General features: G+C 34.8%; 1 protein-coding gene across 1 annotated transcript in view; it reads right to left on the bottom strand.

Moving 5' to 3' along the window:
- The window catches only part of LOC106130169 (uncharacterized), a 147,950-nt gene that overhangs the window by 39,906 nt on the left and 86,212 nt on the right, over positions 1 to 21,832 (bottom strand). The gene's annotated exons all lie outside the window — the stretch shown is intronic.

The raw sequence follows: 21,832 nt of genomic DNA, 5'->3' as shown, positions 1-21,832 counted from the left end.
TGTTACCCAAAAACGGTAATGTAATGTTGACATTTTCTTTCGAAATCGGAGTGTCAACGACCAACCGCGACCTTAAAGGGCGGGTAATAAAAACAAATGCTTTTGTGTTCACCTTTATGTTTCTCCACTGTACAGTTAAAGACTTGTGTGGAATACGAAAAGAAAGTTATAAGACTAGGTTAATGTATTTAGGAAAGCCTAAGAAGGGTTGGACATTAGAAGGAACCTTTTAGCGCGGTTGGCAGATCATTTAAACGTTATGCAAGTTATAGTGAAAAACAAAAACTACGTATTTTATAACGGCACTAGGTGTTTGTACGAGTCTCCGCCCGCGTCAACTGGTGACCTTTTTTATTTTCCCTTATCATGAGAATTAGTAATATTTTGTCAGTTACCTAGGACCCACACATATTCAATTTAAGATTCCTATGTTCAATAGTTTTGGCTGTAAGCACCTTGTTTGTTAACATGACTATAATATTATTTTACATACATACATATAATCACGTCTCTATTCCCTGCGCGTTAGACAGAGCCAACAGTCTTGAGTAGACTGATAGGCCACGTTCAGCTGTTTGGCTTAATGATAGAATTGACATTCATATTGTAACAGGTTGCTAGCCTGTCGCCTAAAAGAAGAATCCCAAGTTTATAAGTCTATCCCTTACTCGCCTTTTACGACATCCATGAGAAAGAGATGGAGCATTATGATTTTATATAATGCTATTTTTTTCGTAAACAACACTATTTGTCAGTTTAATAAACAGTTATTATTTTATCCAACAACGATTTTCTTCGAAAAGATCTTTCCCTGAGTTATCATTGCCATAATTTGACTTCACTGGCCCGAGTTAAATGCCAAATAAATGCCACATAATACCTGTAAAATTAATATTGTTCCAAATTAAGTACCAAATGTTCGGGAATTAGAAAATTAGTAAATTTATTCCCAGTACCCTTTGTATAAAGAAGACCGCCAGATAATTCTCGGTGGCTGGAATATTTCAGGGTTACTTTATAAACGTTGAATATTTTAGCGGTCACAAATTTTAGAATCTGTAAATAAGCTTAACTAATATAAGTGGGTAAAATTGAATTTAGCCCTTAATCGACAGATACAAGGGTTATTTCTACTATCGTTGATTGCTAACTAATGCTCTTGCGATGCCGACCATGGTAAAATAGTTACTCAGAAAGTAAAATCTTCTTTTAGACAATTTGGGATTTTTCTTTTAGACAATAGACTAGAAGACTAGAAGAAGAATCGCCTAAAAAATCCCAAGTTTGTAAGCCTATCCCTTAGTAGCCTTTTACGACATCCATGGGAAAGAGATGGAGTGGTCCTATTCTTTTTTGTGTTGGTGCCGGGAACCAGGGAACGGGAAGAAGGAAATATGCAGAGATCGTGGCAAGTGGAAAGAGGTAGTCTCTGCCTACCCCTCCGGGAAAGAGGCGTGATTTTATGTATTATGTATGTAGGTATATATTCTCCGTCAGCAGAACTACAACAAACTGATTGTGGCCCGCTCAATGTATTCGCTTTGTTGGCGAAACCGTTTGACGTACATATGTAATTTGTAACCACATACCAGGAAATGGAACGAAGGTATGCTTAACCCTTGAAGATGATCTGCGCATTCAAGCTATTTATGTAACCATGATCCGAGTGGGCTTAGATTAGAGTACAGAAGAAAATGATAAGATTAACCTTATCAGCACATAAAACCAATAACCGATTAAAGTTCGTTTTTATATTGTAAAAAAAATACCGTTTTGGCAATTAGATAGTAAAAAAGAACTTTTCTTTTTATAAAGAAATTTCATTCGTTAGTCACAATTATGGAGTAGGTGTTAAGTAAATTTTAACTTAGTATGTTATTTTAATGACTTAGCTATGTTACTGCAAAGTTGCATGAAAATCCGTTTAGTAGTTTTTGCGTGAAAGAGTAAAACACACATCCAAACATCCTTAGAAACTTCAATCCTTGATTCGTGATTTTTCCAATTTATTTTGAAACCCTAAAAAGATATAAAATGGAAGTTATCTTCCACTGACATGAGCTCAAATCTTAAATAAAATAAAAAGAATAGGTACATATTTGTATAGAAAGTGCAGTGCAGACATGATAAATATTCACAGAATTATTTATCTGCAAAACTTTGCTAATCTAATAGCTTTCAGGGGTTAGGGAATTAGGTCAGGGCTTTCAGAAGGTAAGAGTATTTATTATAAGTGTACAAAATTAACAATTTATTTGCAAAACTTGGTAACAAGCGCTTAAGGGATTTAGAGGAATAAACTCTGCCACTGATAAATTTTCTATTATTTCCAACGCAATCGTGTTTGCTTATGATAAAATTGAATTCAAAATATTGTATCAATTTAATGGAATGCGGATTACAACATTTGTTGGAATCTCAAATATAAAATTTGTGTGGTGTCCGGTACTAGAACCACTCCACACCTTTCCCATGGATGTCGTAAAAGGCGACTAAGCGATAGGCTTATAAACTTGCGATGGGTTTGGAACCTGGCACTATTTGAATCTCAATTCCATCATAAAGCCATACAGCTGAATGTGGCCTTTCAGCTTATTAAGACTGTATGTAAACAAACAAACTAAACTGAGTAATAATAAGTAACTGGCCAAAAATGTACAAAATTAAAAAATATAATTGCACTATTATACCTATATATCATTATATATGTATGTATATATGGAATTAAATAACAAAACAGCTATCAACAACAGCAACTTGCTTAATTAAAAAAAAAACTCAATTTTTTTCTCAAACCACTTAAGTCGAAAAGATTGAATTTACCAGAAACAAGTTTCATCAAAAAAATAAAAAAAAAACAGAACCTATTTTTGGAAACTGGTCCTAGGTCTCAAAGGGCCACATGATTGAAATGGCTCACTGTGTTATCCTTTACGAGGTTGAATATTATTGGAATCGACATTTTGTATCTCCCGTGGGCTCCCTCAATAATCTGTCGTAATTTCCTTTCGGTAGTGAACCCGTATTACCGTTCCCTTATTTTTATATTTATATGTACCTATGTATAAATATAAAAATAAGGCGGTACCCCCCCAAAAAGGTACGGTAAGCGAAAGAGATGGAGTGGTCCTATTCTTTTTCTATTGGTACCAGGAACCACACGGCACTTTATGTAGATACTATAAGTAAATAAGAAACACACAGTAAATGTAGTATGGTTGTTGGTACTTTAATATAGAACCACTCCATCACACCATCCTTTCACATGGATGTCGTAAAATGCGACCAAGAGAATAGCTACATTCGTCTAGAATGCCCTTTAGCAGATCAGAGAGAGATCCAGGGCTCCCATAAATTTTATATTGATGCCGGGAACCACACGGCACGGAATAATAACATAATTCTTTAATTTACCTATTCCCGGGCAAATTCTAGCTATCAAATAAGAAGTAACTTCAGACAAATGTACCTACGTACATCGGATTTTTGTTTATTTATTCGTGTGACGGCGATACATACCGAAGCACCTTTGATGTCGCCGAACTGAATTAAAATTAGATTTTTTGAGAAAACGTTTTCGATAAAACGTCCCTTTGTTTTCTCCGAGGAACTCCGCGTTCGAAATCCAATTTGGCCGTTTAATTTACCAATCACAGGTTCGTGTCGTTACCGAAGTTTGATGAACTTAGGTAAATTAAAGTGGTGAACTTATTTAATTAAGAAAATATGTATGAATTACGAAGATTTATGATCAACTAGATTGGGCCCACAGATTCGCCCGCCTTATATAAGAATCTTGTTTATGGTACCTTTTATGTATACCTATTGTTAAAGACAGTTACAGTACCTAAATATTGTTAAAGATTTAATTTAAAATTTCCTCCGAGAAAGAGGCGTGATTTATGTATGTATGTGATCATTATACTATTTAAAACAAATAACCGAAGGCTGATGAATCTGTGTGAAATGAAATTAAATCCATAATAAACGAAAATTTTGCATTAGAGACGCGTTGCCGCACCACGCTAGTCCTGATTAGTTCATATTTTCATCGCATATCGGTAAACATGAAATACGAAGAAAACTACTCACTTATTTATTAAAATTCTATGTCGCATGGTAAGAACTTGATTAATAAAACCCCTTGGAAATTCACATTTCCAAGTTGAGATAAAAAGCGACATCGTCTCGTCGCCAACGAACTGTGAAAGTCAATACACTCCGACTGAGCGATAACGAACGAACGGCAAACGTTGTTTCTCAACACGGCAAAATTAATGCCACTTATTGCCTTATTTTTGGACTGATTTTTTGTACTATTTGAATCTCAAGCCAAACATCTGAACGTGGCCGATTAGTTTTTTGAAGACTTAGCTCTGTCTACCCTGCAAGGGATATAGACGTGATTTATAAGTTATGTTATATTTTTTTAAGTTTCCATGCCCGTTTGGTGGTGGAGATAAAACAGTGTGTGCCTACTGCTTCTTTTCCCGAGAAGATTCTACCTAAAAACAATCGAGTAAAAGGCTAAGAAACTAGGGACTCTTCTTTTAGGCGATGGGAATGATGAATGGTGAAGATGTGATTATGTATGTAATGTATATTCCATTATTTTCATATTTTGTTCAGCTCAAAAGAACATATTCTTTAGAAGAATATGTCAAAAAGAAATGTGACAGACATAATGTTTATTTCCACTTATTATTATTTTGGTAGACAATGTTTATGTTGAAACAAGTGAAATTATTTGTTTTTGTTCAATTTCCCGAGGATAAATTAGTGAATCGAAATAAATACTAAGAAAGAATAAATGAAGAAAAATAAAGAAAGTGTTATTTGTTATTGTTGAAATAAAAGTGCATTACGAAACTAATAAAAACTGTACAAAGACAGGGTTATTTCTAAGAAGGATCTATTTCTGCTAACCCAACACAACATGAGCTTTGAATACTTTATTGCACAAACGCACAGCGAATAAGAAAACAAAACACAAGATATTGAAATATAGTTTTCATATTGGTCTTGGTGAATTTAATACTAGCGACCCGCCCCGGCTTTGCACGAGTACCATTTTTAGATTTCTCAGAAAACCATCTTTCCAATATTTCAAACAGGAAAATCTATCCACAACTTTCCGAGATTAGCACACAAAGACAGAGAAAGTCCTTACTTTATAATGTGTACAGTGATAGTGAAGATAAATTGACGTGATAAATTAAAAAACCGATAAGGTACTTACCCAATTTGTGTGATTGGTCCGGTATATTGAAAGCATTACTGGACTAAAGATTTTTTTTCGAAATAAAATCTTCATCAAAAAGTTAAATGTTATAAGCAATCTGTATGTCAACCTATCAAACTCTTACTAAGAAATTACATGTCAAAAATATCGTGGAATATTAAAATTAGGTTTACCAATTACTTTATTTACGTTACATATATGTATGTCTCAAGCCGGTCGAGGTTCTTTGAAGGAGGCTTGAACTTTATGTAGCTGGTACTCGTATGCTAATCTTTAGTTGAAAGTTATTCCCTTATTATCTTACCCAACTCTGGGGTAATTTTTTTTATAATATTTTGACCGTGCGTTTGACCTCAGTTTGCCCGGCGGTAAGAAAGTCGTGCACGCAAGCTAAATAGTTGTTCTATATTTAAGTCGATGCACAAGATTTTGATTTTAGAATTTTGGGCAAACCATTACCGAACTCCAAATTCCGTTGCTGTAGCGGAATATTCTCGTAAAATCTCTTTGAAATGACTTTCTGGTAACAATTTATTTCTTTCACATCCACGTTTCGGGGTACGTGCTCCAACCAGTTGTGTCATTTCCTTACCTTTGTTTTTGACAAACATCCTGTATTTTTTCGCGAAGGCTTGCCGTGAGCAATCATATAAATTTGTACGTGACCTCAGTTTGTTTTTATTGAGAAACCTAAATACATTAATATTATCTTGCCGTTATTCCGGGGGGGTAGGCAGAGATTGCAATTTTCCTCTTGCCGCGATCTCTTTAAACTTCGTTTGCTTTATTCACAACCATCAATATTCCATGCAAGCTTTTCGGTGAAGAGTACTCAAAATTTAAGCGACGCTAGTCTAATGATTAAGGTGGCCGAATACATAAACGTTTCGCTCAGGAATGCACAGGTTCAAATCCTACTGCGGCTATGTACAAATGACTCTTTTCTAAGAAATCCAGGTAACTAAAAGTGTAACCATGATTCATCACTTTCAACTCCCAAACTTTTAAACGGCTCAACCGATTTTGATCAAACATGTCTATAGAACACTAGCGCCATTAATAATAAAAATATGTTGTTTCATCCGTTACTGAGCCAAGGTGCTACAGACAAGTCAAACTTATAACACCCTTTTCCGTTCAGGGTTAAAAAGAATAAAATATTTCCTCTCTCAATCTGTATGGTCATGTAAGAACCTTAAACTTAACCCCACAAGGATCCAATACGAGCTACAGTCGCATATATTGTATTCCTGTGTTTGAACACAAGAATAAAACATCATTCACAAATGCACATTGTAAGTATCCCCTTGAGTACAAACTGCTTATATCCAAGGATCTTGTACGGCAAAGGAAACAATCCAGAATAAAGCGGGTTCAGTACTCAAGTGTATGTAAGGCCCGAGATTTACCCAAATAAGTGCGTTCGGAAATAAATTCAAGATGAGAGGGTGAGAGGGTTTATTTTTGTAAATACTAGCTTTTGTCAGTGGCTTCACTAACTTTTAGTAGCAGTTTATTGAAGAACAATATTTTTTGTATGAATTGGAATTATTAAAATATATAAGGTGAGCGTATTTAGGTCAGGTCAAGAGTACCCTAAACCGATGACTCTGCATGATAATGTTGATGATTGTGAATGAAACAAAACAGAGTAAGCCGGGATTGTGGCAAAAGGAAAGCTGTTGTATCTGCCTACCCCTCCTGGTAAGAGGCGTTAGTTACAACATTTCAAAAATAGCTCATGAATCAAATTCATTAAATTTCTCATAATTTCATCAAAATTTATATTCAAATAAGTCCGCGTCAAAAAGTTTGAGACAAAACAAATGAGATACACTTCGGGACAAAGAAAAAGGAAAAGATAATATAATTTCGCGACCAACTTTACCCAACAGTTTCCTAAATGGAGAAACTGACACGTACATTAATCTGAACATGTCCATATTATTACACGACTGACAAAAAAAGCGACGTATTGTGAATATGAACATTGTGGTTTTACTCATTTTATATTATTATGAGCCATTATTCCACTTTCATGTAGTGAAAAAAAAATCCTTTTAGCGTTAACCCCAGTGGTATTCTCAAGTAAGAAGTGGAACCTAGGGTCCGTCTGGGAACACGATCCTAGAGCGGGCAAGTTTCTTTATCTACATACATACATATGGTCACGTTTATATCCCTTACGGGGTAGACAGAGCCAACACCCTTGAAAAGACTGAATTGCCACGTTCAGCTATTTGGCTTAATGATAGAATTGAGATTTAAATTAGTGACAGGTTGCTAGCCCATCGCCTAAAAAAGAATCCCAAGTTTGTAAGTCTATCCCTTAGTCGCCTTTTACGATATCCATGGGAAAGAGATGGAGTGGTTCTATTCTTTTTTGTATTGGAGCCGGGAACCACACGGCACTGCCGGGAACCACACGGCATATTTCTTTATCTATCTATCCAAATCAAGTAAACTACTTTTGTCTGACGTCCGCATATTGGATCACGATGGAATCCTGAATATGGAGGTTTCCTCATAATGTTTTTCCTCACTGTGAGCAGCAAAACGTTGAAACGGACAATCTTTTTATAACGCCGCCGATGACAGAAAATTATAATTATGAAAATACTTGTACATTCAGGAAACTGAATAAGTAACACAGATTTGAAATACGCATCCATGCAAGCTCTTCAAACTTCTGAGTGAGTTTCGAATTCAGAACATACGTCCGGAATTAGCCCGGTCCCGTATCCCATATGTCCGGGATAAAGGGCTTGTCTCCCATTGGGACAACGTGGATAAAGTAGGAAATTAAATTTACTCCAGTTGTAGCCAAGAGCAATCATAACAGTTCCCTAGTCTGTTTTGGTTTTAAACGTAAATGACTTGTTTGGATTAATTTTGGTGGTCGATTTCTGTAAATCTTGTAGGTCTTTTGAAAACTATAAACAAACTAAAGTATAGAGTTTTTGTAAAATATTGCCACATAACAGATAACCCTTAAAGCTAGTAACATTTCCATGTTAGATAGGAATTTTGACGTGATTTTTTAATCGTGTCTTACGGTTGAAATTAAAATATATAAAAATAAATATTGGTTTAATTAGAACTTTAAATGTTCGGAACATGGCGTTCATCACACATTTTGCATCGTGTAGATTTGTGTGGTATGAACAAAGGATTCACAAATATCACGAGACTACAAGAAAACCTTTTTAGGTCCATAATTTAAATAAATGTATTAACTCAAAACATTTTCTCAAATAACCTCTATCGGTATATCACCAAAAAAACTTTTAAATCTGAAGTTAACTTTAAGGGTTCCAAGGGACGACCACCCCAAAAGGCAAAACATAACTTTTATTTCTAAATCGGGTAAAAGACGTAAGCAGATCAAAGGCAAACCCGAAACATTTTTCGTAAGCAGAGTTAATTTGACAGTTCATTCGTTCAGCCCCGGACAGCATGTGTCCGTCTCGCTTGACACTAAGTCGCTTGAAATGTGCGCCGGCCGTGTAATCATTTTGTCTTTTGAATATTTGTATGTTGTCGTTATCAAAGGCCCGACATATTTTTAAGAGTATGCGTGTAATATGACTTCGTTGAAAATGATGAAGTGCGGTTTATGCCACCGCTTCTTCTACTTCTTGCGCTTTGGCATGTTAGGTTAGGTTAGGCACACACCTTTTTGCTTCATCAATAAAACATAAAAAACAACATACTGTACAACGTGACCTCTCAGTCTTTATTAAGACTATATATATGTATATAAGAAAATATAAAATTAAAATATTAATTGAATATTATCTTGACAAAACCACTAAAAGTACCGCAATCTCAGAAGATATAACAAAAAGATCCCTTCATGGAATAAGTCCGCCATTTCAAGTGATGTTTTCCTTTCATAACTATGTACTATTTCTTGTAAGTGTGTACATTTCTGTGCAATATATGTAGATAGATATTACAAACAAACAAAAGCCCAACTAAAGTATTACATTTAAACATATAAAGTTAATGTACACGTTTATGGTATTGCAGTAAACAAAGTACCAACATGATTTAATTTCAGTTCTGCTCTAAATTTAAATTTCACACTTACGAGACGTTATTAAATCCAGGTACGGACTTACAAAGCGCGGTAGGCGCCAACCACTTTACTAGTAAACCTCATATTTTGCGTTTTGCGAATAGTAGCTACGAGTATGACGTCACGCTCGCGGCGAAAAGGCGGTTGACTTTGTAATTCAAATCCGGCCCTGGCGTTAAGGCGATGCTGCGATATTTAAATTCAGAATATTAGATTGGCGAAATATAGCACCTTAATATTCGAGGTAGAGGAAAGAAATCCTCGAGAAATGTTGTTTACACCTCTTGTTTTCATATCGTCGGTTTGTGTGTTTTTGTAAGTTTATGTATTCGATTTTGTTCTGGAGCGATAAAATTTACTTTATGTAAATTGTTACGACACGTACGCGTATGATATGTAATATTAATTGTTTTTTAATTATTTAAATTTAAAGGTGTGTAATTTATAAAAATTAAAACTTATTTCTAGTATAAAACCAATGTACAATTAAGTGGCTGAAACTGAAGACAGAGAAGAACTCTCACAGTGCAGAAAGAGATGTGCTGTGTATTAATTACAGTAGTACACATATTACATCTTCCTATCTTACGGAGTAGACAGAGTCAATAGTTAGTCAAAAGACGCCACGTTTAAACAACATTAAAATTGACTACAATAAGTATAAATTATTATTAATCAACTAATATAACATATTGGAATAAGACATTATTTATTAAATAATCAAACATATTTTAATATGTCTTGAACACCTTATAAAATTTTGTGAAAGTGCAACACCACGTTATAAATTTCCATTTTAATCGCGCCCCAAAAGCCGAGGTAGGTATAATAAGTTTAGTAATATCTGCATGTTGGCCGTGTGAGGTGTAAATTGAGGGATGCGATAACTTTATAGGTCAGATAATTATTATAATTAGCATATTACATTTTTATTCATTTCAAAATATTGAGATGTCCGCACACTTTAAGCCAAAAAAATTTGGTAAAGCCAGGTTACAGGTTAACTACCGAATTTTTTGCGCCCGCCATGTTAAATCCGAGCGATATTGTAATATTGCCGCAACTTGGCTCCCGTCCATTTTACAGCCGAAGCCAACCTTCCTTGAATGTAAAATAGGTGAAATATCAAACTTAGGTAACAAGAAAAACACATTTGAGGTTGAAACTTTCGCATTTCTGAGTACGGCCCTGAATGGCCAGGCTGTGTGTCGAACGGTTTATGGTCGGACTTTGATGGTTGAAAAGCGTAACGTTATTGGATCCGGCCCTGGTTTAATTGAATTTGCAAGTTACAACGGGCAGGACCGAGGGTCGGAGGGGTTTATTAAGAAATCTGTTATTGAAAACTGCGGCGACAAATTCGATTGTTGGAGATATTTATTCCGTTTGACGGATACAATTTGATTTGCGATTTAGATTGACCTGAAATACTGAGTGTTATTCGCTATTCAAATAAATTTAATAAATGTTTAGATTATAAGATTTCTAAAAAAATCGCAAAATAAATTTAAAAAAATATATAATATTGATAACAATAAAGGAGTATTACATCGCAAAAATATTCAGAAAAATGTCTTTCATTACATAAAAAATTGTTAAAAAAATTAATGAATGAATGAATAAAAGTTTATTTACATGATACAAATATATATTATACTAAAATACTTAGTTAAAAGTAAAAAAACAGTTTCCTAAATACTGATCCGACGTCCACTCAGCTTGTCCAAAAACATTCTATTATCAATCTAAAAATTAAAAAAAATATATATCCAGCGCATTCAATAAGCGTTCCATGACACATAACAAACCGAAATCCTTTAGAAGGTGCATGAGAACCTGAAAATTAAAGCGATTCAGATATTCATATCACGAGTGCAACGACGCCAATCGTCACGGTTCGCGGGCGTTATAAAAGTGAGCGATATCGATTATCAAGATCGCTCGAGCGAGCCGCGGTTGGATCGGAATCGGAGATAAATCACAGGAATATGGATGGCGAATGATGGAGTGTGTGTCGGGGGCTTTATGATAATTGATAGAATTGTAGTACCTTACGTGGCGGGGTCGAAGATGGTATTGTATTGCAAAGATTGCAGTGAAGAATAACATTATTATTACGTATAGGAAAAATAAAAAAAAAATGATATAAAACTGTCGTGTAGTGCCGTGTGGTCTCCGGCACAAATAGAAAAAAGAATAGGAACACTCCATATCTTTCCCATGGATGTCGTAAAAGACGTCTAAGGGATAGGCTTATAAACTTGGCATTCTTAAAATTAAATCAAATCAAATATATTTATTGTGGAACACAGGTTGTTACATTTTTGTGATCATCACTGTGAGCTGTCCTAATGGACGTACAATATCGTATTTAAATTGAATTTTAATGACTTCTGAAAATTGAAGTCTTCTTATAGGCGATGGGCTGGCGACCTGTCACTATTTGTATCTCAAATCTATCATTAAGCCAAACAGCTGAACGTGGCCAACCAGTCTTTTCACTGTTGGCTCCGTCTACCCCACAAGAGATAGAGACGTGATTATATGTATGTATATAAAACTGCAATAGTGCTAATAGGCTTGTCACCTTTTATCTTAAAAAACAATATAGAAAAAAAGAACTCTTACGCACCGGCCTCTATATTTGAATTTCACAATTTGAATACATAATACCGCATTAGGTTTGCGGAATTTCTTTCGGCCTACCTTACATGTGTCCCGGAATTTGAATTGCTAATTACCAGGGCGAAGCGTGTATGGGTTAGCCCAGAATTTTCCAGGAATAATCATTTTATGGGTTTGTGTAAGTTGTGAGAAGATTTAAGTTTTTGTAGATCAAAACCACTAAGGTGCTTGCATAGCAAAATTTTCATACAATGCAGTTTGGATTCAATTTCGAAACTATTAATTGTACCAAAATGTATGTATTTTTACTTTAATAAGAATTTTTTAGGTGAGATTTTAGTTCAAAAATATTTTGTGAATTTCTTTCTATAAAATAACGTAACATTAAATCACGTGCGTGCGTCACATTAAATCAATTAAATTGTGCTGTGCGGTTCCTGGCACCAATATAAAAAAAGAATAAGACCACTCCATCCCGTCCCCATGGATGTCGTAAAAGGCGACTAAGGGATAGGCTTATAAACTTGGGATTCTTCTTTTAGGCGATGGGCTGTCACTACTTGAATCTCAATTCTATCATCGAGCCAAAAAGCTGAACGTAGCCTGTCAGTCTTTTCAAGACTGTTGGCTCTGTCTAGCCCGCAAGGGATATCGACGTGACTATATGTATGTATGTATTAAATCACGTCTATATCCGTTGCGAGGTAGACAGAGCCAACAGTCTCCAAAAGATCAATAGGCCACGTTCAGCTGTTTGGCTCAATGATAGAATTGAGATTCAAAAATTGACAGACAGGTTGCTAGAGCATCGCCTAAAAGAAGAATCCCAAGTATATAAGCTTATCCGTTAGTCGCCTTTAACGACATCCATGGGAAAGACATGGAATGGTAATGTAAGGATTTCCTCCACTTAAGCTGGATTTTCGAAAATTTCTCCCTTTGTGCACTTATAGACTACATAAGGCTACATGTAAAACTTCAAATCTCTAAACCCCGTTATATGGCCTTTGTCTACTTCTCAATATTGTTTGCATCAAACTTAAGTAAACAAATAAAATAAACCACACGGCACAATACAACCACTTATCTCTCCCGCAAACAAAGTGAAAATAACCAACAAATCGGTAAACATCGCTCATTAGCCACGAAAATTGTTGCAAAAAAACGACCGCCATAAAGAGTGGGGGGGAATTATTATAAATCTTCATGTTATAACCATGGAGTGAGTTCGGGAACTTTGCTCTCTCCAGAATTTGCGATAAGTGGGCTGTAAGTCATCGGCGGCCATGATGGCTACCAGGCTTTCTCGATGCTATCTCACTTATCTTGTCTTGGAAATTTCAGGATAAATATGGTGGGGTCTGAGAGCGATTCCGTTATTTAGCTATGTAATTGAGGAACTGGTGAGGAATTGGAGTGCGTTTTAAAATTGGATTCGATTTTGCTCACAAAATCATCAAAAAATCTGACTTAAGAGATGAGATGCTTTTTGTTACGATGGGAGTTAAATATCGTTTAAAAATATTATTACTTATTACTATGTATTTATTTTATTGTACCAGGTCGGATCTCAGCCAGTGCAAGAAACGAACTTTCTCTGATTGACGTGGATCTTGGATATTAATCTAAAAGTATTTATTATTAAAATGTAGTATCGTCGAGTAAGTATCTCGTAACAAAAGTCTCGAACTTACTTCGAGGCTAACTCAATCTGTGTAATCGGTCCTGTATTTATTAATTGATATTTTTTATCTAAGCACTTTTTTATAACAATCATCAATTAATTAACATGAAACTATTGCATTTCAGAGCAGGAATTGCAAGGCAAAAAAGTTTTGGGAAACAAACGAGAGTTTGTTTGACGCAAGCTCGCGAATTCGGTTATGATTAAATAATATAACTGCGATCTATAACAGCTAATAATTTCCGTCCCGACCTACGCACATTTTCCTTGCCCTGCAAAAAAAAAATATATATATATACATATATACCTATAGCAACAGAAAGCAAAAGTTCACTCCGACTCGTCCCCAGCGATCATTGAATTCATATAACGCAACTAATAAAATAACCGCTTCACCCCGCTCACCGTTTCACCCACTGTTAACAAAAATATTCCATATTCCCCCAATATTACCATGCCACTTCACCCCTATCCACTCGCAGATCAAACGCGGGGAATCGCGAACAATATTTTCCTAGCTCGGTTTGTACGAGTGTTTGATTTTTTTTTTATGTATAAATGTACGAGCATTTCTTTGTAACTCTTTTCACTTTCGTTTGTAGAATTCGAACTGTATTTCTTGTGCGTTCGATTGGAAATTGATAAAACGGCTATATTTTCTCCTTGACTTCTCTTTGGTATAAAGAAATGAAGGAGTGTGTTGCCTAACTTGTTCATTAAAATATCTTGCCTAGATACTACACACTAGTTTACTATGATTATGGAAAAAATTCACAAAATTTCACATTGTCTTATACATCAAAATCTGTACATATTTATTCCGCTACAGTTTAGTAAGATGCATTTCTTAATGGTGAAGACGTCATAAGTGACTAACGCGTAAAAACATATTCATGAAATCTTCTAGCTTTGCCTTTTAAATAAATGACGTTTCATTCAAAATTTGTCTTTAAGTTAGGTTTTTAAACGAAGCTACTTTCGACTGACCTTTACGATTGAATGGGAACCTACATATTTTCTAATTAAAAAACTAAACCAGAAATGCAAAGTAAAAATATTTGAAACCAAAAATTGCCTATGTCTGTGATTTTTGTACAATTAAAACTAAAAAAAAAGGATTTCAACCGGAATAGACTAATCCATTCAACAATAACAACGGACTTTTGTACCAGCATCATACATGCTCAAATTGCATAGAAAAAATTGCTACCGGCAAAATAGACTATGAATTGGAAAAGCGCTACACGCCAGTTAGAAAAATGTAGCGTGGAATTAAATGTCTGATATATTTTTTAAGTCGTGCCTTTATAAGTTTGTTTAATGACAACGGCTTAAATTATGTATGAATTCAATAGCAAAATTGAGTAAGTTTAATCAAGTTCATATTATAAAAAATAACAGTGCTTTAATATCGAGTGGGTATTATTTTTTAAATGAAATATTGACCTGTATTGGTCACTTGCACTTACGATAAAAACGCATTTTAGTAATATATCTGAAAACAATTTTAAACACTAGGACGTGACACTGCACTAGTTATTATTATATTCTGAATATTTTCTACAATTTGAAATATTCAATAATATTCTTTCAAGACGTTTATAGGATCGTAATACTCCGAAAATAACTTTATTAAACTTAGGAGTTTAATCATATTCTCATAATTATTTTTAAATAACCTTTTTTTACAGCAAAAATGCATTAAAATATTCCACTCACATAAAATTAAACTTCAACCTGGCAACAAATATAGAACCTTCACCTAACAGGCGTTTTCATTTACGGTTAGTAAGAACCCAAGCATTGTCTACCCAATATTTCTTCGCTGGAACAAAGGCGCTGCACCGGATAACCACACAACTTAATGAGGTAGTTCTATCTACGTCGCTTCAGTCCTGATACGGGTATATTGCACTTGGCAGCATAATATTAGTCGGGTAAGTGTAGCAAGAGTTGGCATGTCTTATTTCAATGAGCCTGAATGATGGCGGCTTGTCAACGGAGCTCTGTTTCGGAATAATAATTTGGTAACATAAATTTTGTCTGAGTTTTATTAGACTTAGCCCTGTGATTTTGTCGTTTTGCTGCAGAATGATTTATTTAGAGGGTTTTGATAATAGCTGTGTACAGTACAACGAGAGGAGATGTGATTTATGGGATTATGAAAGGTCGATGTAACAAACAAAAGATAGTTTATGGTAGGTTGTTGTAAAGCAAAGTTGAAGAAACGTTGCATTTTGATAAATAAATAAGAGCATAATTGCTAATGCTCGACCGGGAAGAGAGATTTCACGGCCATGTAGAAAAGTACGAGCTCTCTAAAAAGAATAAATTAATAAAAAAATTCAAACGTGACAATTCAATCCCCATCCCGATGAAGTTATGGGACAATTGCTAGTGGTAGAATTTACACTACACATGTTATTATTGTCCCCAAAATACGGGAGACAGTAGACATGAAACGATTGAAAATTAAGCCGAAGGTAGTCTCGGAATCTGCCTTGAACCAAAATGGCGAAGAGGGCAATTGAAAATTGCGCAAAAGAGAGGTAAATACACAATTTTTTGCTGCCATATAAGAAGGTGAAGCTCATATACGGACAACTAACTCGCCACATCCAACCGCGACGTAAGTGGACATTTATCGAAGTCGCCTCTAATGGACTGAAGCTATTTGCTGTAATAGATTTCACTTTGTTACTAAGACTTTAAACAGTAATGGGTTCATTAGGTAATAGTTCCCTTTTAGTGAACGCGTTGGCTTTCAGCGCTACAGCACAGAAAATTTAAAAATCTTTATAAAAAACGTGAGCCGTATTGCAGTCGGGTAAAAACAGCCACTGTCAATGGGTAGCTGTTAAAAATATATATTATAAAAGTTCTATATATCTCAAAAAATCATAATGTTTGTTACTTCAAAGATTTTAAAATAAAACCATCTATTTGTAAGTATATGTATAAATGAATAAATTACTATAAATGACTACTACATTTCTAAATTCTCTGAAGTTTGATGATTATGAGAATGCATACCTATACCGACTTGGCATTGGTCGAATAAAACCTTAATGAGTGAACTTCACAAAAGATATTAGGACCATCAAAGTCTTGTCCTGGAGTAAATCGCTGCCTTTTCACTTTGTGAACGGTGAAATGTGAAAAATTCTCCTTTTGAACGTATTACGTTAAATCAGGACCCTCCTTAATCTGCGCTCGGTAATTTTATTTGATTACGGCACAAGTTTGCATGACTTCAGCGTTTGGCTTTGACGCTTTCGGTTCTTTAGAAGTGTCTTATCTGGTACTTTGGTGTGTGCAAATAAGATTTCATCTTAATTGACGAGCATCTATGAAAAAAGAAATGCGACAAAGAAATAGATAAAAGTCTGCCTAAATTGCCTTGCCTGCGGTTTTCTATACTAAAGCTGTATACCTTATTATTATAAGCTCAGAAAACCGAAAACTATTATATCACTGCTAAGAGTTTAATTCAGTTTCTTTTGTCTTTAATATAATAAATATGTATGAAAATACTAACATTTAGCACGACTTTATAAAGGTATAATGGAATAACGATTCAGATAGAGACAGGTTCCTAGCCACTCAACTAAGAGAAGAATCCCAAGTTACCAGCCTTGGCTTGACTTTTTCAATGCGTATCCCTCACATTACATAATGTATAACCTTATTAAATTTACTTGCTCTCTTGTCTAAAGGAAAACGTGCTACAAATTTCAATTGTCAGCACGTGCTGGCAGTACACAACTCACAACAGTATTCTTTATCTTCATAAATGTTAGGGTAAAAATCTCGCAAGTCATCCATCCATCTTAATATATCTCAAGTCCTCACTTCCTAAGACAGCTCAGTGAAAAAAGTAGCCAAAAAATGGCAGTGACACCGTCGCCACGCGAATGCTAATAAGTACTAAATCACTTAGTGGATGGCGAAAAGTTTTTTGTTATACATTCGCCGCAGCCGTCGCTCATAGTCGGGGAGATAATGGAAAAATTTCCCCACATTAATATTCATAACCTAACAACAACAGAGTTGCTTGACTCATTGGACCTTTAGGAAACTTTTCACCCCGCAACTAATTATCGACTTTATCACGGATGACGTGTAGTTTGTTTCTTATTTTCGTGTTTGTGGCTGAATCAAATTAAGGAGAATAATTTGATAATCGATTTTGCTTTTTGTTTTCGGAGGTTTTGCATTTTGCACTGCATTAGTTGTTTTGAAATCAAAATGTATAGAATTGTCAACGCATTTTATAATTTAATTTGTGATAACAGAGTCATCCTTCTCTTGTTAGGATTTATTCCTTTTTATACTTGGCTTAAAAAAAGTCATTAAATTATTATCAAAGTTAGGATAGATAATTAATTTGACCTCTGATGAATCTCATTAAGAAGGGTTCCTAACCTGATTGAATTATTGTTATCCTTGATTTGAACATGTTTCATCAAAGCCTTTTTGATTTTATATGAGGTAAACTTGGCAAATCACATAAGTATTTACAGTTTTGTTCTCCTTCAAAATCAAATAAAATCTTGTTCATCAGTTATAATTTATAATTCTGTGAACGTGGCTTTAGCGAGCGGTACACCTCTGCCCCGCTAACATTTCCATTCGCCCCGCATTCCCGGTTTGACCCAATGAGTTGCAATTATGTTGCGGGCACAATCGCAACGATCACCGGTAATCGCTCGGCTAATGGAAATAAGCTTGAAAACATTTACTTTCAGAAAACTGTTTTCGTTCAAATGTACTGTTAGAAAGAAGGAGTAGAAAGTTAGTTTTTTGTTGTTGCTTTACTCCGCGCGTACATATTTGATAACGTGTTTTGGTTCATTGTTTGATTTTAGTAATATTTTATTAAAATCTGGTAAGTGTGTTCTTTAAATTTAAAGAAATAAATAAAAATAGTTTTTTTTTTGCTACAGTATGTTCGCAGGTGCACCTGCGTAAAGGAGAAGATACCTGTTGTTTTTCGTTTCCGCGGGAATTTTAGAAAATTCTCTCTTGATGCCCCGGTGAATGATCCCGCCACATAAATGAGTATTTGTTGGTATTTTATCGTCAAAACAACTGAGTTGTTCTCCATGAAATTTTGCATACATATAGTGTGGAGTACGAAAAAGGACATACATATATACTTTTAACGGGAGAAAAACCATGGGCGAAAGTTTTGAACCCGTAGAACACAATACCCAAGTCTGATAGAGGATTTTTAGTAGTTATGTAAGAAGTCTAAACATAAATTATGTGTATATAGTATAGTAAGTATGTTTATTATACATTAGTTATTATCACCCCCAAAAAGGTTCTCGGCTTAACCCAATAGTAAACTAAGCATTAAGTCGTTGTACTTTACAAATTGTAATTGTTACAATAAAGAATAAATAAATAAACAAGAATATTACCTGTCGTTTTCACAACATTTCATATAAAAACAATTACATCCTTTAGCCTCACACGACTGAAGCATTACAAGCCGACATTTTGCACTCAGCAATTTCACTCGTAATTACAAGGAGCGTTTTAAGTAATCTTAATACTGAGCCCCCGACTTTGTAATTAAGGTTTATTTGTACATCTATTTCGCGTCTCTATGGCGCAATGAGTGTTAATTTTAATGGAAAATTTTGATAAGAATATGTTAAATTCATATTTAGCCTGTTGGGACACTGAGCTAAACCTTCATCTATGTATATATAAAAATTCAACTGACTATTAAAGTGACTGACATAAAAAAAACACAGCCGTGTATATGTATGCCACCGCAAAAAAACAAGAACTGCAATTTTATTAGTTTCCTAGGAAGAATAAAAACTTGCAATTATTGTTATTTTCCAGTGATATATCTATTTTTCCTATTTATGCCTTAACTGTTGCATTTAGAAATTTGACATTGGCATAAAGGATCTTTTGGATCTAAAGGCTGCATTCTTACATGAGAGAAGATTTCTCAGAATTTACGCCTTGCTGCCGTAGGAATTTTATTTGTAGGAAAGATATCTACTAGTTAGACCTCGCGAACCAACGAACGAACTAACCAAAGACTACTTGGCCGATTCCTATTAAAATCAAATCAATGGTCTGAAAGTTAGCGCGTTACAAACATATTCAGAACATACTAAATTTCACTCCCAGTTGACAGGTGGACCTCACATGCTTTGCCCGCTCTGTCAAAAAGTGTAATTAAGTGTTCAACTGTCATCAAGTCGCGAAAAAAAAAACGCCGAGTCGTGAAAATTTAAAAAAAAATTAAAAACATTAACAAAAAAGCTATCTCGGTTGCGTTCTGAACCGCGATCGTCAGAATCTTTATTTGAACGGCCGCGTACCTGCACGGTTGGCGTGAAATGGGAAACCACACAATTTGAAATAAAGTCGGTGGCACAATGCGCCTTCAAATTTTACATACTGTTTAATACAGAACTATTTGATGATCTCTGACGGAACTTGTTTTGATACAAATTAAAACTGCACTTTCTGAAATAACTAATTAAACTTATATTTTTAGTATTTGGTAGTGAACTAAATTATAAACATTGTAACATACGCGCTTCTCTCTTTTTTAAATATATATGTATTTTAAATCCCTTGTGGGTTCGACAAAGCCAACAGTCTTGAAAAGACTGATAGGTCGCATTCAGCTGTTCGGCTTAATGAGAGAATTAAGAATAAAATAGAGACAGGTTGCTAGCCCATCGCCTAAATGAACATTCTCAAGTTTATAAGCCTATCCCTTCGTCGCTTTGTACACCATCCATGGGGAAGAGGTGGAGTTATCATATTTGCCCACATCATAAATATGGCGAGTTATAATATTTCCAAAATTTTCCTGAAGCTGAAAGCAGAGATTTACCTGATGCGTTAGCCAAGACAATTTCAACTATCACTTTAAAGCGAAAGATTTTTTAAAATATCTAAGTGCATCACAAACCTAAGAAGAAAGTAGCTTATACATAAAACATCGCGGTATACGAACAATACCAGGGTCGATTTTCGTATTGTGTGCACACACGAAAATTCGTAAAATCGTACACGAGGATTTATAAATATTTTTATCGTCATAAACGATATCTTTGACCTAACGGTTAGGGGAAACATTGCGGGGAAAATCTGCACATTTAGGTATTTGAATGTGTTGTTACCATGATCCAAAATGGGTTAGGTTCCACTACAAAGGTTGCTGAGCTCAGATGGGAGTCTTTTCGTGTAAAAACCTGATTCAGCCAACTCTCGATCATAGTGAAGAAGTCGCACCTCGAGATTCTCTCCGGAACAGGGATGTAACTGAGATGATGCTTGTCTAGAAGCGAAGAAAACTTAATACAATTCAGCTTCCTAGCTTCATTGCTTGCGCATATTGTAATAGTAAATCAAGAGATCTATACATATAATAAAACAGTAAAAATATTTTGTCTGTACATTTAGTATTTTGACTGAAATGGACAGAGATTTTTTTTGTTAATTTTTTGTCTATCTTTCTATATGATCGCGCTTATCTCCAAAAGTACTTAACCGATTTGATTTGGTCAAAAATAATTTACTCGGTAAGGTCACATATTTTAGTTAATATTTCATATGATTAGTCTATTGATTTATTTCACATTATTGTAGATTATAGTTGGGTTAAGGCTTGCAACATGCCGTTATCTTTATCTGAATTCCACAATAAAGCTACGTAGCAGAGTGTAGTCATCGAGACTATTGATTCTGTCTGCTCTGCAAAGTATAAGCATGAGATATTAAATCCTACTTAACGTTTCCTTCCTACTCTAACGTTATGCCAAAGTTATTTAGGTTGTGTGTGTTTGTTCCTCTTTCACACAAAAACTACTGAATAGATTTTGGTAAAATTTTGTATACAGATAGATATATCGCCTGGAATAAGACAAAAGGTACTTTAACCTGAAATTCTTACGGGAGCGAAAACCCAGAGCGCAGCTATCGACAGTAAAAATGTAAAGAAATATCGTGAGGAGTATCGGTCATAAACTAAATAGTAAAGTAATAAAGTCGGAAATTGACAGCCAAACTATGGTACCATATTTGTTTTATTTTTTGCCATTGGACAAAGTTAGGTTGGTTCTTGAGAACTTAAAAGGCTGGGAAGTTTGCTGTTTAACTAAAACATTTACTTACTCAACTAGTTTGATACGAAAGGGATTCGGCTAACTTATGATAT

Source organism: Amyelois transitella, chromosome 7, assembly GCF_032362555.1.
Source record: "Amyelois transitella isolate CPQ chromosome 7, ilAmyTran1.1, whole genome shotgun sequence".
Lineage (NCBI taxonomy): Eukaryota > Metazoa > Arthropoda > Insecta > Lepidoptera > Pyralidae > Amyelois > Amyelois transitella.
This window is presented reverse-complemented; position numbering and strand designations above follow the sequence as displayed.